The sequence below is a fragment of the Meriones unguiculatus genome, chromosome 3 (genome assembly GCF_030254825.1).
Source record: "Meriones unguiculatus strain TT.TT164.6M chromosome 3, Bangor_MerUng_6.1, whole genome shotgun sequence".
In the NCBI taxonomy this organism is placed as follows: Eukaryota; Metazoa; Chordata; class Mammalia; order Rodentia; family Muridae; genus Meriones; species Meriones unguiculatus.
In genome coordinates this window covers 129,869,576-129,884,888 of record NC_083351.1, presented here as the reverse complement: position 1 = coordinate 129,884,888, position 15,313 = coordinate 129,869,576, and the positions used below count along the sequence as shown (strand labels likewise).

General features: G+C 39.8%; 1 long non-coding RNA gene across 1 annotated transcript in view; it reads left to right on the top strand.

Annotated features, from left to right (window-relative positions):
• Nucleotides 1-7,971: 7,971 nt before the first annotated feature.
• LOC132652791 (uncharacterized) overlaps nucleotides 7,972-15,313 on the top strand; it is a 7,374-nt gene continuing 32 nt past the window's right edge. The window contains exons 1-2 of the long non-coding RNA XR_009590350.1: nucleotides 7,972-8,103; nucleotides 15,110-15,313. The exon at nucleotides 15,110-15,313 is cut by the window's right edge and continues 32 nt beyond it. This is a non-coding gene — a long non-coding RNA (uncharacterized LOC132652791). The remainder of the gene's footprint in view (nucleotides 8,104-15,109) is intronic.

Here is a 15,313-nt window from a genome sequence, read left to right as displayed (position 1 = left end):
AAGAAAATTTCCCCAACTTAAAGAAAAAGATGTCCATAAACATACAAGAGGCCTACAGAACACCAAATAGACTAGACCAGAAAAGAAACACCTCACGTCACATAATAATCAAAACACTAAATCTACATAACAAAGGAAAAAAATATTAAAAGCAGCAAGGGATCACCTCCCCCTGAGGGGGGAGCAGCCTTACCAGGTCACAGATGACAATGCAGCCACTCCTGATGAGATCTGATAGACTAAGATCAGAAGGAAGGAGAGGAGGACTTCCTCTAGCAGTGGACTTGGGGAGGGGCATGCATGAAGAAGGGGGAGGGAGGGTGGGATTGGGAGGGGAGGAGGGAGGGGCTTATGGGGGGATACAAAGCGAATAAAGTGTAATTAATAAAAAGAAAAGAAAAGAAAAAAGCAGCAAGGGAAAAGAGGCAAGTAACATAACCTATCAGAATCACACCAGATTTCTCAACAGAAACTATGAAAACCAGAAGGGCCTGGGCAGATGTCATGCAGACTTTAAGGGACCACAGATGCCAAACCAGACTACTATACCCAGCAAAGCTTTCAATCACCATAGATAGAGAAAACAAAATACTCCATGACAAAACTAAACTTAACAATATCTATACAGCAAACCAGCCCTACAGAAGATACTAGAAGGAAAACTCCAATCCAACGAAAGCAACTACACCCAAAAAAACATAGGATATAGATGACTACACAATAAAAAAATTAAAAGAAAACAAGCAGTGAAACACAGTAACACCACCAACTCTACAACAAAAAGAAATTAAAGTTCATTGGTCACTATTATCTATCAACGTCAATGGACTCAACTCTCCAATAAAAAGATAGAGACTAACAGAATGGTTGCAGAAACAGGATCCAACATTCTGCTGCTTCTAAGAAACACATTTCTGCAACAAAGATAAATAGTACCTCAGAGTAAAGGGCTGGGAAAATTTTTTTCAAGCAAATAGACCCAGAAAACAAGCTGGGGTAGCTATCCTAATATCTAATGAAATAGATTTTAAATGAAAATTAATCAAAAAAGATAAGGAGAGGCACTATATGCTCATCAAAGGAAAAATCTACCAAGAGGACATCACAATTCTGAACATCTATGCCACAAACACAAGAGCACCTACATTTGTAAATGAAACATTGTGAAACTTAAATCACATATCGATCCCAACACCTTAATAATGGGAGACTTCAACACTGCACTCTCACAGAGGAACAGATCATCTAGACAACAGTTAAATAGAGAAATAAAGGCACTTACAAAGGTTCTAAATCAAATGGACCTAAATACATGTCTAGAGAACTTTTCACCTAAATTCAAAAGAGTATACCTTCTTTTCAGCACCTTATGGATGGAACCTTCTCCAAAATAGACCATATAGTTGGTAACAAAAGCAAGCCTCACAGATACAAGAAGAATGAAATAATCCTTTGTATTCTACCTGACCACCATGGACTAAAGCTGGACCTCAACAAAAAAAATAAATAACAAAAAGCCTACACACACATGGAAACTGAATAACTCTCTACTCAATGACAGGTGAGTCATGGGAGAAATAAAAAAATCAAAGACTTCCTAGAATTCAATGTATGAACATACTCAAACAACATACTCAAACTTATGGGACACAATGAAAGCAGTGCTAAGAGGAAAATTCAGAGCAGTAAGTGCCTTCAAGACGAAATTTGAAATATCTCATATAAGCAACTTAATGACCCAACTGAAAGCCTTAGGAAAAAAAAAAAAGCAGGTACACCCAAGATGAGCAGACATCTGGAAATAATAAAACTCAGATCTGAAATCAATCAATTAGAAACAAATAAAACCATTCAAAGAATCAATGAAACCAAGGACTGGTTCTTTGAGAAAATCAACAGGATAGACAAACCCTTAGCCAAAAGGCAGAGAGAAAGTATCCAAATCAGCAAATTCAGACACAAAAAGGAGGAAATAACTACAGACACTGAGGAAATCCAAAAAGTCATTAGGTCATACTACAAAAGCCTATATGCCATAAAATTTGAAAATCTAAATGTAATGGACAATTTTATTGATAGATTCCATTTACCAAAATTAAATCAAGATCACATAGAAAGATTGAATAATCCTATATCCCCCAAGGAAGTAGAAGCAGTCAACAATAGTCTCCCTTCCAAAAAAGCCCAGGGCCAGATGGTTTCAGTGCAGAATACTACCAGACCTTCAAAGAAGTGCTAACTCCAATTCTCTTCAAACTATTCCACAAAATAGAAACAGAAGAAACATTACCAAACTCATTCTATGAAGCCACAGTCTCCTTGATACCTAAACTACACAAAAACCTAACAACAAAAAAAAGAGACTCTAAGACCTATCTCTCTTATGAACATTGATGCAAAAATGCTCAATAAAAAACTTGCAAACTGAGTGCAAGAACACATAAAAGAAATCATCCAATGAAGTGACCAAGTAGACTTCATTCCAGGCATTCAGGGGTAGTTCAATACATGGAAATCAATTAATATAATCCACCATATGAACAAACTGAAGCAGAAAAACCACATGATCATCTTCTTAGATACCGAAAAAGCATTTGACAAAATCCAACACCCATTCATGTTTAAAGTCTTGGAGAGATCAGGGATACAAGGCACATACCAAAACAAAGTAAAGACAATATATAGCAAGCCTATAGACAACATCAAAGTAAACAAAAAGAAACTTACATCAATCTCACTGAAATCAGGGACAAGGCAAGGCTGCCCACTCTCCCCATATCTTTTCAACATAGTACTTGAAATCCTAGCTAGAGTAATAAGACAACTAAAGAACAAGGGGATACATATTGGAAAGGAAGAAGTGAAAGTATCACTATCTGCAGATGATATGATAGTATATATGAGTGATCCCAAAAATTCAACCAGAGAACTCCTTCAGCTGATAAACACCTTCAGCAAAGTGCCTGGATACAAAATTAACTCAAAAAAATCAGAAGCCCTCCTCTATACCAAAGACAAAATGGCCGAAAAAGAAATTAGGAAACAACACCCTTCACAATAGCCACTAATAACATAAAGTACCTTGGTGTGACTCCAACCAAGCAAGTGAAAGACATGTTTGAAAAAACAAAACAAAACAAAAAAAAAAACCAAACAAACAAAAAAAAAAACTTCAAGTCTCTGAAGAAAGAAATTGAAGAAGATATCAGAAGATGTCAAGGTCTCCCTGCCAAAAGAAAGCTACAGATTCAATGTAGTTCCCATCAAAGTATCAACACAATTCTTTACAGACCTTGAAAGAACAATTCTTAACATCATGTGTAAAAACAAAAAACCCAGAATTGCCAAAAAGATCCTGTACAACAACAGATCGTCTGGAGATATCTCCATCCCTAATCTCAAGTTGTACTACAGAGCAATTGTAATAAAAACAGCATGTACTGACATAGAAACAGAATGGTGGATCAATGGAATTGAACAAAAGACCCAGAAATGAACCCACAAACCTATGGATACTTGATTTTTGACAAAGAAGCCAAAACTGTAAAATGGAAAAAAAGACAGCATCTTCAACAACTGGTGCTGGTCTAACTGGATGTCTACATGTAGGAAAATGAAAATATATCTATATTTATCACCCTGCACAAAACTAAAGTCCAAGTGGATCAAAGACCTCAACATAAAACCAGACACTCTAAAGCAGTTAGAAGAAAAAGTGAAGAAAAGCCTAGAACTCATTGGCACAGGAGACAACTTCCTGAACATAACACCAACAGCACAGGCTCTAAGAGCAACAATCAATAAATAGGACCTCATGAAACTGAAAAGCTTCTGTAAAGCAAAGGACACTGCCATCAAAACAAAACGACAGCCTATTGACTGGGAAAAGATTATCATCAACCCTATATCTGACAGAGGGCTAATATGCAAAATATATAAAGAATTTAAGAAGTTAAAAAGTAATGCAATTATGAAGTAATCCAATTAAAAATGGGGAACAGAGCTAAACAGAAAATTCTCAATTGAGGAATACTGAATTGCAGAGAAACACTTAAAGAAATGCTCAACGTCCTTAGTCATCAGGGAAATGCAAATCAAAATGACCTTGAGATTTCACCTTAGGCACATCAGAATGGCTAAGATCAAAACCTCAAGTGACAACACATGCTGGAGAGGATGTGGAGAAAGTGAAACCCTCCTTCATTGCTGGTGGAAATGTCAACTTGTACAACCACTTTGGATACCAATCTAGCGCTTTCTCAGACAATTAGGAATAGTGCTTCCTCAAGATCCATCTATACCACTCCTAGGCATATAACCAAAAGATGATCAAGCACACAACAAGGACATTTGCTCAACCATGTTTGTAGCAGCTTTATTCATAATAGCCAGAACTTGGAAACAACCCAGATGTCCCTCAATGGAGGAATGGATAAAGAAATTGAGTACATTTATGTAATGGAATACTGCTCAGCCATTAAAAATAAGGAAATCATGAAATTTGAAGGCAAATTGTGGGATCTAGAAAAGATCATCCTGAGTGAGGTATCCCAGAAACAGAAAGACACATACGGTATATACTCACTTATAAGTGGATACTAGACCTATAATATAGGATAAACCTACAAAACTCTGTACACCTAAAGAAGCTAAGCAAGAAGGAGGATCCTGCCTGGGTAAGATGATCAATCCTCACTGAGAAAGACAAACTGGAAGGACATTGAAAGAAGGAGAAAACAGGAAACAAGACAGGAGCCTACCACAGAGGGCCTCTGAAAGACTACCCAGCAGTGTATCAAAGCAGATGCTGAGACAAATAACCAAACTTTGGGCAGAGTGAAGGAAATCTTATGAAAGTAGGGGGAGACAGTAAGACCTGGAGAGGACAGCAGCTCCACAAGGAGAGCAACAGAACCAAAATATCTGGGCACAGGGGTCTTTTCTGAGACTGATACTCCAACCAAGGACCATTAATGGATATTACCTAGAACCCCTGCTCGGATGTAGGCCTTGACAGCTCAGTATCCAAGTGGGTTCCCTAGTAATGAGAACAGGGACTGTCTCTGACATGAACTCAGTGGCTAGCTCTTTGATCACCTCCTACTGAGTGGGGAGCAGCCTTGCCAGGCCACAGAGGAGGACAATGCAGCCAGTCCTGATGAGACCTGATAAGCCAGTGTCAGATGGAAGGAGAGGAGGACCTCCCCTATCAGTGACCTTGGAGAGGGGCTTGGAAGGAGATGAGGTTGGGAGGGTGGGATTAGGAGGGAATGAGGGAGGGGGCTACAACTAGGATTCAAAGTCAATAAATGGTAATTAATATAAACATTTTAAAAAGACGATACAAAATGAGATTGAAAAGAATTTTTCAGCCAAAGAGAAAAATAAACTGACTCAATGATGTATATAGCTCAATTAGGAGAGAGATCACTTCACCTGTACAAGGTCAAGTTCAGGGCAGTGGAGCAATGAAGACTCAGTATGGGTGAAGACCGCAAAGCAAGGTGAAGCAGCGGCAGTAGGGAACATGGACGGATCAGTTCATGGTTTCTCACCTATAAATTAGCAGCTGCATGTGAATGGAGAATGTCCAGAGAAGGCTCTCACAATTGTCTGGTGAGGACATCACCCTCTTCTCACTGAGAGACCCAGGCTCACTTAGAATTTGCACTTCTCTTGGCTTCGTCTCCTTACTGCTGAGATTTCAAGTAAGTACCACCATTCCTGGCTCCTTCTCAGAGGATTAAAGATACAGGATTTGGAAATCAATATCCCTCCTTGCTATCGGTCATTCAGAAGGACTTATATGAGAGTTTAGTCTGCATACAGGAATTGGAGGCCAAAGCACATGGGTGAGGGAGCCAGATGGCCATCCTGGCTGAGCATCATATCTTTACTTTGTTCTGAAGTTTCACAGTGGGTCTCTGGATAGCATAACCATCCAGCCATCACAGACTCCAAGTCTTTTTTTCTAGGCAGTATGGAAACTGATTGTAGCCACTGAACTATAGTTTAAGGCCTACGGGTTAGTGTAAGCCAGTTGTGTTAGTTCCTGAGGGGAAGTGTAGGCTGAAGGGCAAGTCCATGTTCCATTTTTCAAGGTGGGGGATAATGAGAAAAGCATGTTGCTGTTTTCCTCTCTGTCTCTACCTTTCCTCTCATCATCTCTCCCTCAAAAGAAAAATAGGTTAGCGTGGGCAGACCTCTCCTGAGAAATAGTACTGTTATGGATTCAGGAATAGCCACACACACTGACCACTTGAACACCGGACACTAAACAAAGACTGACAGGTCAAGGACATAATCTGGGCTTGGGAGACAGACTATGATGCTGGTTTGTTTCTAAGGCAAGTTTTTTGTATGAAAAACTATAACCAGGTAACAACCAGGTAACCAGGTGTAGGAAGCAAGGAGATGGGGGCAGCATCACATTATTTGACCAGCTAAGCTTAGCATATTTTATTCCAAATGTATTGTATCTAGATAGCTAGACAAAGCATTTTTACATTGATTTGCTAGGATGTAGGCTCAGGGACTTTCCAGTTCCCCATCATTCCTGGAGACAGGAACATAGCAAGATGTTTCAGTCTTAATTTTAATAAAACATCCATTTGTTTTTAACTCAAGCAAAGCACACATTTATTATCTATTGTTTCATTTTAAGCAGCAACTATTGAACTATTGAATTGTATTCTGGTCTCAGGCATGTAGGCCTGAGAACCTGAACTCTATTTTACCTTATAATAAAAATGGAGACTTGGAGGCAAACTGTTAAAGGCAACAGCAGGTGTTCACAGAGGAGCTACAGTTATGCTAAGAACTAAAGTAGTTCTCACAAGAGGCTTTAGAGTTTAAGCAGGTTAAATAGGTTACATCAGTACCAGCCTCAAGAAAGGCACTGGATGACAAGATCCCTGTGCTAAGACTCCAGTTACCTTATGTCACAGTGGAAATTTCTGTGAGCAAAAATCAATACGTGACCCTGATTATGCTACTTCTGGACCTCAGATGATCTACTGTGTTAGCATTTTCCCTGCTGTGACAAATGCCTGAGAAATAACCTTGAGGAGGAAATACATATGTTGTATGGCAGAATGTGTGCCTGTTGGCTTTCTTCTTTTCCTCCTCTTATTCTGTATTAGTCTACAGACCGTGGGAAGGTGCCACCCATATGCCACATGTGGAGAAAAATCTCCTTATAATCACTTCAGGGAATGCCTTCACCAACACACCTACATGTTTCTCAATCCATTCTAGCTCACAAGACTTTGACCATTGTACCTACAAAGTAAAATATGGAAAAGGATAAAGCACCACAAGCCCCCTCCATTTAACAAGCGCTAGGTCTTATGATGTGGTGGAAGTGGAGCTGTGGCTTTCAACTCTGGCCACACATTGGAATCACCCAGCAGAGCTTTACCACAGCCACTGACCATTAGACATCCATGTGATTCTAGTGTGAAGTAAGTCTGAAAAGGCTGCTGGAAAGCTGTGAATCAGGCTTGCTGGTCTTGGATTTTTTTCTGAAGTGGTATAACCACTAGGTGGCACTGTAGAAAAAGATGAAAGTTCTAAAGAAACTAGTTTGTAGCCTTAGAACAATACCTGAGGGAATGATTGAGCACAATGCATTTCACAAAATAGTAAACTACATGGTTTGCCTGTGGTATATATGCAAGATTAGAGTCTCACAACAGTGTGATGCAGCCATGATCATTCAGGCCTTTACAGCCATTGAAGCAGGACATTCTCCCCAAGCATGGTTGGATACCATAAAAAGCTAAAATGATACGCTCAGGATGCAAGGCTGATCACTGCACTCAGGGTCAGCCGCTTTCGACCCAGAGAAGAGCATGTCTGATTGCATGCGGGTTGATGCCCCAGGTCCCGCCTCTGAGAAAAAGGTATCAGACGGGTCTGATGCTCTTTGGGTGGATGACACCTAAATGAACATCGGTACAAAGTCCCAATTTATTTCTAATATCAGAGATCAGACCTCTACTCTTGCCTGATGCGTCTAAAACAAAAAGGGGGAACTGTAGAGAGCTGCGGAATGCTATGCCTTAAAGATGGAGCTGGTTTCTGCCTTCCACCTTCCCGATGGTGAGTGCTCTCTGTCACGAACAATTCCACATTTGGCTAAGGCTGAGGATCTGGCTTGCTTCCGTGTATGTGGACCTATCTGCATTGCCCCCATGGCACGCCTGGGTTGGCTACCCAGAGGCTATTTAAGCTGTGGGCTGGCTTTCCCCAGGGTCCGAGGATTGTTCAAGGTTCCTGAATAAACTGCATTGAAAAAAAAAAGAAAAAAAAATAAATAGACATAGCATTAAAAAAAAAAATAGTAAACTACAAACACAATAATGTCTTTAATCCACTCCTGCCTAGAAAACAGTGAAAGTTGCTGTTGAAAGCGCTTGGTTTTTGCAAATGTATCCTTAGATTCATCTTTCTGCAGATATCCTTGCCTGGGTATTGAAATACACCAGAATTAAATATAATTCAAGTGCTCTCTGAGGGAGAAATAGTTATATTATATTCATTTAATTGATTTTCTTTTTTATTTTCTTTCTTTCTTTTTTTGACAGAGTTTCTCTGTGTAGACTTGGCTGTCCTGGACTTGGTTTGTAGACCAGGCTGGCTCTGCCTCTCTGAGTGCTGTGATTACAGGCATGTGCCACTGCCCCCACTCACTCAATTGATTTTCATGTACATACAAGAAGATCTGAAAAAGACTGATAGGAACATTTCATTTAAAAATATCAATACATGCAATCTGATAACTATGACAAACAAAAACCAACCCAAAACTATGCAAGGAAAAGAAAGTAAAGAGCTACGGCTTGAACGCTGGTGACAGTGTTCTATAGATTGTGAATGCTGTTTCATTTTTACATGATTCTTTGGTAATTGCAACCATCCTCCAAACAAGACACAATTCCCACTAAAAAAAAGAATCTTGTTTTTCTGTTCTTCTTGAGATGCCCTCAGTACACATTGAACTATTTCCACCTCCAGGTTTCTCATTTTAGAAACATGGGAAGGGACAGCCTCTTCACGCAGCATGACAGCTGGGTGATAGCTGTATATGTAGCTTGGTAAGCTTTGTTTTAATGCTTATATTTCCTTCAGATTCTACTCTGAAAGCTTATAAATGAGCAGGGTCTGTAATTTCTCCTTATGGGTTCATGTATAATTGATCCTAGGAAAATATAATTAAAAAAATGTCATGGGTTAATGAGATGGCTCAGCAGATACAGGAGTTTGTCTCAGAAAGCCTGATGACCTGGAGTCCTGATGACTTGATGGCAGGAGCCTGTGGAAAGGTGAAGGAACCTATCCTCTGATCTCCACATGAGCTCTGCGGCATCCATGCATCCCCTCCCCACATCACGTACCTGTCTACAAAAGAAAGGAGAGAGAAAATAGTTTCGATGCCGATTGAGCGCTGAGCAGAAGGTGATACCCATCTGTCAAGCAATCTCTTAAGGAACCATGATCTCACATTTGCTTGTAAATCTCTTCCTAGACTCAGCTGGTAGTAGGTGTCACCAGGTATCTGTGTTAGCTAATTGGGTTCATCCAGTGGGAAAACAAATGTCTCACACCTGTGTGGCAGATGGTGTTTGTTTGTTTATTTGTTTTGCCTTTGGACCTGAGGGTCCACCAAGGTACCAGTATTGTAGCCTGCCCTTCCCTTGAGGCATATTTTAGTTCTTAACATAACTATAGTTCCTCTGTTAACACCTCGTGTCACCTTTAGCATATCTGAAGCTTAGCATATCAGAAGCTATTTTACCTCCCAGTCTCCATCTTGAGTATGAGGTAAAATTAAGTACAACTTCTCAGGCCTATGTGCCTTGGACCAGGATACAATTCAGTAGTTCAATATGTGCTGCTTAGAATAAAACAATACATGATAAATGCATGTTCTGCTTGAGTTAAAGATCAAAATATCCTGCTATGTTCCTAACTCCCAGAAAGCTGGAAAGCTCCCAAAAGCTCCCCTCCCCTAAATCCCAGCCAATCAGCTTAAAGTGTTGTGTCTAGCTACCTAGATACAATGCACTTTGAAAAAAAAAATCGGTTATGTTTAGCTTGTCAAAATGATGTAATGTTGCCCCCCTCACTTCCTACACCTGTTTATCTGGTTTTTAAGCTGGTTATGGTTTTTCATATTAAACACTTGCCTTAAAAACAGACAGGCATCATCATCTGGCTCCCAAGTTCAGATTATGGCCCTGACCAGTCAGTTTTTTTCAGCGTTCTATAAACTTCAATCAATCTGAGTCTGGTGCTTGCGTAGTCAGTGTGCAGCTGTTCCTGAACCCGTAACACCAGAAAAACAGAAAGAATGGCACTGTCTCCCTTGATGTTTAGCATTTAGAGAGGACTGCTGGATATGGAAAGCGATTTTCCTGTGTCTTAAAGTTGGCAAAAAGCTTATTTAGCTTTTTAAACATTTTAACATTGGCAGTAAGATGGCCAATGTTAAAGGTGGTAAAGGTGCCTGCTACCAAGTCTGAATTTGATTCTGGGACACACATGGTGTAACTGAAAACCAATTCTTGCAGGCTGTCCTCTGATTCCCAAATCAATCAAAGTAAGCATCAAATATTTAACAAAGTGTGTCTGCATTGCAAAGACTCAGAAAGAATATCAAGGTTACACTTTCTAGTGCGTTGGAGGGAAAGGAAAGTTGGATCTCTCTTTTTCCATCAGCACAGGGGAGGTAGGCTCCTGAAACTTTCACTGCCAGCAGCCTTAACAGGCTTTTGTTATAATGTTCTGTCAAAAGGCTCTTAATTGATGGACAACCTATGATCTCCCAGTTTAACAATCCCCACACTGGATTAAATAACTGCAGCCCCCTTTGCAACTTCACTGATGTCTCTTCCCTCAGCTTGGCTTGTAGTGAGCTTGGTAAGTTTTACTTGCAGAGACAAATCAGGTCAGAGGAAAGGAGGGGAATATGGGTACCTCCAGAACAGGGGTTTATTGTTAGTGCTCAGCTCCTCACTTGTTCTTTTGTCTCCATCAGAGACTATACGTGCTCAGTACAGTTCTGCCAAGCTCCTTCTCCTAGAAGCTGGTTCCCATGTGTGACAGCAATCCCATCCTGCATCTGTGCCACCCTCCATGAAGCATGTCTGTGCCTGTCATTATTTTTAATTCCACAAAAATCTAATGATGGAAGTTCTATATTCTTCATTTTCTAAAACAGTTATGGGATCTGTTGACATTTTATATACCACATGTTATAATTTCTGTATTATAGTTTTTTTCCATATAATATTTTAATATCCCCCAATTGCCTTCTCTCTCTGGAGACAAGATTTCACTATTTATCCCAGGCTGGCCTGAAAGTTGAGATCCTCCTTCTTCAGTCTCTTTAGTGCTTAAAACTTTACTTTCAAATTAAAATATTGTTAAAGAAAATTTTAGAAAAAGAAAAACACTCTTCTATTATTTCTTGACATAAAGCACACTGTTTTTACATCAGAGGGCAGAAGAGATAGTTTATTCTGGTGCCAAATATGAGTGAGCATGGTCCAGAAACAGATTCAGGCTACCCCAAATTCCCAGTTTCATAAAATTGTTGTTGTTACAGATCAAAGAAAGTCATGAAAGTCAAGAAAGTCACTTCAAATACATTGGTAGGAATATCAGGTAGATGGGCTACCAGCAGTGGGGAATCCCCTGTTATAGACCTATAGACCTTGGATGCTCTCTGATGACATTCTTAGGTTTTGGGTTGGTGGAAGCTAGAAGCTAAAGGTCTGTTAATACAGTCTAAATGGTTTCATATGACTAGTCCCAAGGATGTTAGGTTAGAAACAGAGGTGGGTAAGGAACGGCTGTAAAGGCTGATAAAGTTCACCGAAGGGAAACTGTAATTGGTCTCAGGGCTGTGGTGTGCCACCCTCTCCTAACCTGTCAACATCCTTTGTAGATGTTCAGTATAAGAAGTGCAGGGTCTTTCTAAAAAAGTTCCAAAGTGCACGCATGGCGCTCATTCTCCTCATAGTACAGCTGGCTTTCTCTTACTTGTGAATAGGAAATAAAGATGTATGAAGTCAGAGGTTAACTCAGGTATGTGTAGTTTAAATATACCTAAAAATGAAGTAGACTCTAACACTTGTTACTTACTGTTGTAGCCAAGGTTAAATTCTAACATTAAAAGAAGTAGATGCAGCTCAAAGATTTGATCATCTCATTAGTAGAAACTACTCAGTACTTATTACTTTAGAGCTCCAAAATTATCTCCAAAGTGGCTGATGAGGTTTTTTTTTTTTATTTTTATTTTTTAAATAAAATCAACAGGCCTTTTGTGTTATCCAGGGTGATTTAACTAAATGGAATACTTTTCTTTCTCTCTTTAAAAATATTTGTTAGTGATGTGCTTCTAGCGACAACAGGATATAGGAGTATGAATGTGAGGGGCTCAAAGCTCCTCTTCAGGTCCACAGTGCCTCTCATTTTCTGGAGACTCAGGTCAAGGGAGGTTCATTCTCTATTTTTTGCTCTGTATTTTGCCCTAATAGCTAAGCTATATTCCTTATCAGAGATTAAAAAAAATGCTTCCTAGTATTATGAAGACATGTCTGTATTTTATTACCACTGACCTAACTAAACCAACAGGGCACTCAGTTACTCCGAATGGAAATCTCAGATCAAAGCTTGAACTTCAAGTTTGTGAATCTGAAAGTGATAGTGAGAACCTGATAGTGTGAACCCAAGAACACAAAGGGCTGAGGAAGGAAAGAATGCTGTCAGGGAAAGGCAATCAGTTCTGTTACTCTAATCTTTCCTGTGGAGATTCTGAATGTGTTGGTCATTGAAATAATAACACAGCCTTGGAGATGCAGCTTGAACACCTGAGTTCTAATACCCAGCACACACATTGAAAACTGGCTGTGGGGCTCTGCATAGCTCAGTGGAAGGGGGCTAGCATGGCATGCATGAGATCTTGTGTTCAACTACAATCCTGACCCTACCACAAAAGAAAACTGGCGGAGGCAGCACACATCTGTCTGCAATCTCAGTACCAGCAGAGTGGAGACTGGTGGGACCTAGAAACTCACTGGCCACAGTCTAGAATTGGAGAGCTCCAGGGTCAGTGAGAGACCTTGTCTAAAATAATCAGCTGGAGAGCAAAGACAGAGAGCAGATGGACACTTGCCCGCAAACCCCTTTATTCTTTGTTCCTTATCGCTCAGTCCGTGGTGTACCCACTGTCAAGGTGGCTCTTCCCTCCTCCCCTAAACAAATCTCTCTGAAAACACCTTTACAGGCATAGTCTGAGATGTGTGTCCTAGGTGATTCTAAGTCCAGGGAGGTTGGCAGTGAAGATGGAACATCATAGTTTTTCAGCCAGAAAGGGACATTTAATTTGCAGAACAGCAAGGGGAAGGAAAAAGATATTTGCTGATCTGAAGAAAAAAACAAAAATACAACAGTACTTCATAGTTTCAATTCTTGTTATTTTTCACTTGGTATTTTATACTCATCAGTTTTTCATGTCCTCGGGTAATCTTTGAGAATCTGATTTTTGGTGGGTTTTGTTGTTGTTGTTGTTTTTCTAGCAGACTGTTTCTCTCTATGTAGTGCAGGCTAATCTACAACCCTATTTGCCATGGATTAGCCTAGAACCTATGACATCACTGCTTTAGCCTGCTGAGTCCCAGGATTATAAATGTTTACCACCACATGTAGCTTGGAAACATTTTATTACCAAATAACACTGTATGCCTTATGGGAACTGTATTGGTTACTTATTAACTGATTATTCTCTCAAATCAGCAGCCTACATCAACAAAAAACATGTATCGTACAGTGAATGTTTTAGTGTGAGGAATCTCAGAGCGTTTTGCTGGATATTCCGGCCCAGGGCTTGAGGTTGTAGTCAGTTGGGGTAGTGATGTCCCATCTAAGTGCGACCAGTTACGAGTCTCCACATTAACCACTGCACACTGGGCTGGGGGTAGGGAAATGGAGAAGTGTCTTTGACCAAGGCTGAGGTATTATTTTTTAAACTTAAAATCAACTAATTATATGAAATAATGGAATTCATTTTGACATTTTCACATATGTGTAGACATATTTTGACAATATTCATCTCATTACCTTTTCTTGTTTCTCCTCTAAATAGTCCCTTTCTACTTTCAAGCATTAAAAAAAAAAAAAAAAACCCACAAAAAGCAAAAAATAAACAACCAAACAAACCAACCAAAAACCTAGATTGTGCATAAGGGAGGAAATGTGGGTATTATTCTTTTGGCCTCTGGTTTATTTCACTAAGCACAGTGATCTCCAGTTCCATTGATTTTCCTGTAAACAATGTAGTTTTGTTCTCCTTTATGACCAAATGACACTCCGGTATATGCACACTGCATCTTTATCCATTCATCTGTCTATGGGGACCTACACTAATTCTACACTTTTGTCTGTAATAGTGTTACTTCTGTCTTCCTTCCTTGGTCGTACACTGAAGCATGTGGGAAGGGACAGCACAGGGCGCAGGCATGATGAGAGAAGGGCCTTGGGTGCCATCCTAGATGCTACTTATCACAAACACTGTCAGCAATTAAACTGGTTATAACTTGTCAGGAATTTAAATGAGGGCTGAGAAGATGGCTCAGTGAGTAAAGTTCTTGCCAAGCAAGCATGAGGAACTGAGTTCAGATTCCAAGCACTTGAAAAGCTGGGTGTGTGGCACAGGCCTATGACCCCAGTACTGGAGGAGTGGAAATAGAATAATCTCCAAGGCTTGCTGGCCAGCCATTCTAGATAAAATGGTGAGTTCTAAGTTCAGCAAGAGACTTTTGACAAAAAAATAAAAAATAAGGTGAAAAGTGTTAAAGACACCAGGAATTGATTTCTGGTTTCTACATATAAGCACAGACTCGCCCCCCCCCACACACCTTATACCACACTCACATCTACACACAAGAGATTAAGCAGAACTATACCGAACTTAGTTTTGTCAACCTTTTTAATATGTTTCTGGTATTATTCACTAAAGAGTATATATTTGGTAAAGCCTTTAAAAAAAAAGAGTTACTTATTTTACGTGTATGTATAAACATGCTTGTTTGTATGTGCATAGGTGCAGACCTGGAGAGGGTGTGGAGCACCTGAAGATAGTTGTGAACCGCAACTAACCGCGTCCTCTGCAGGAGCAGAGAGAGCTCTGAAGAGCTGAGCCATTCCTCCTATCCCCATGGAAGCCTTTATATTTTGCAGTATTTGAAGAATTTTCTGCAACAAGCAAATGTGTTTGAAAAAAAAGTAATTCTTGAGAAACCAGATG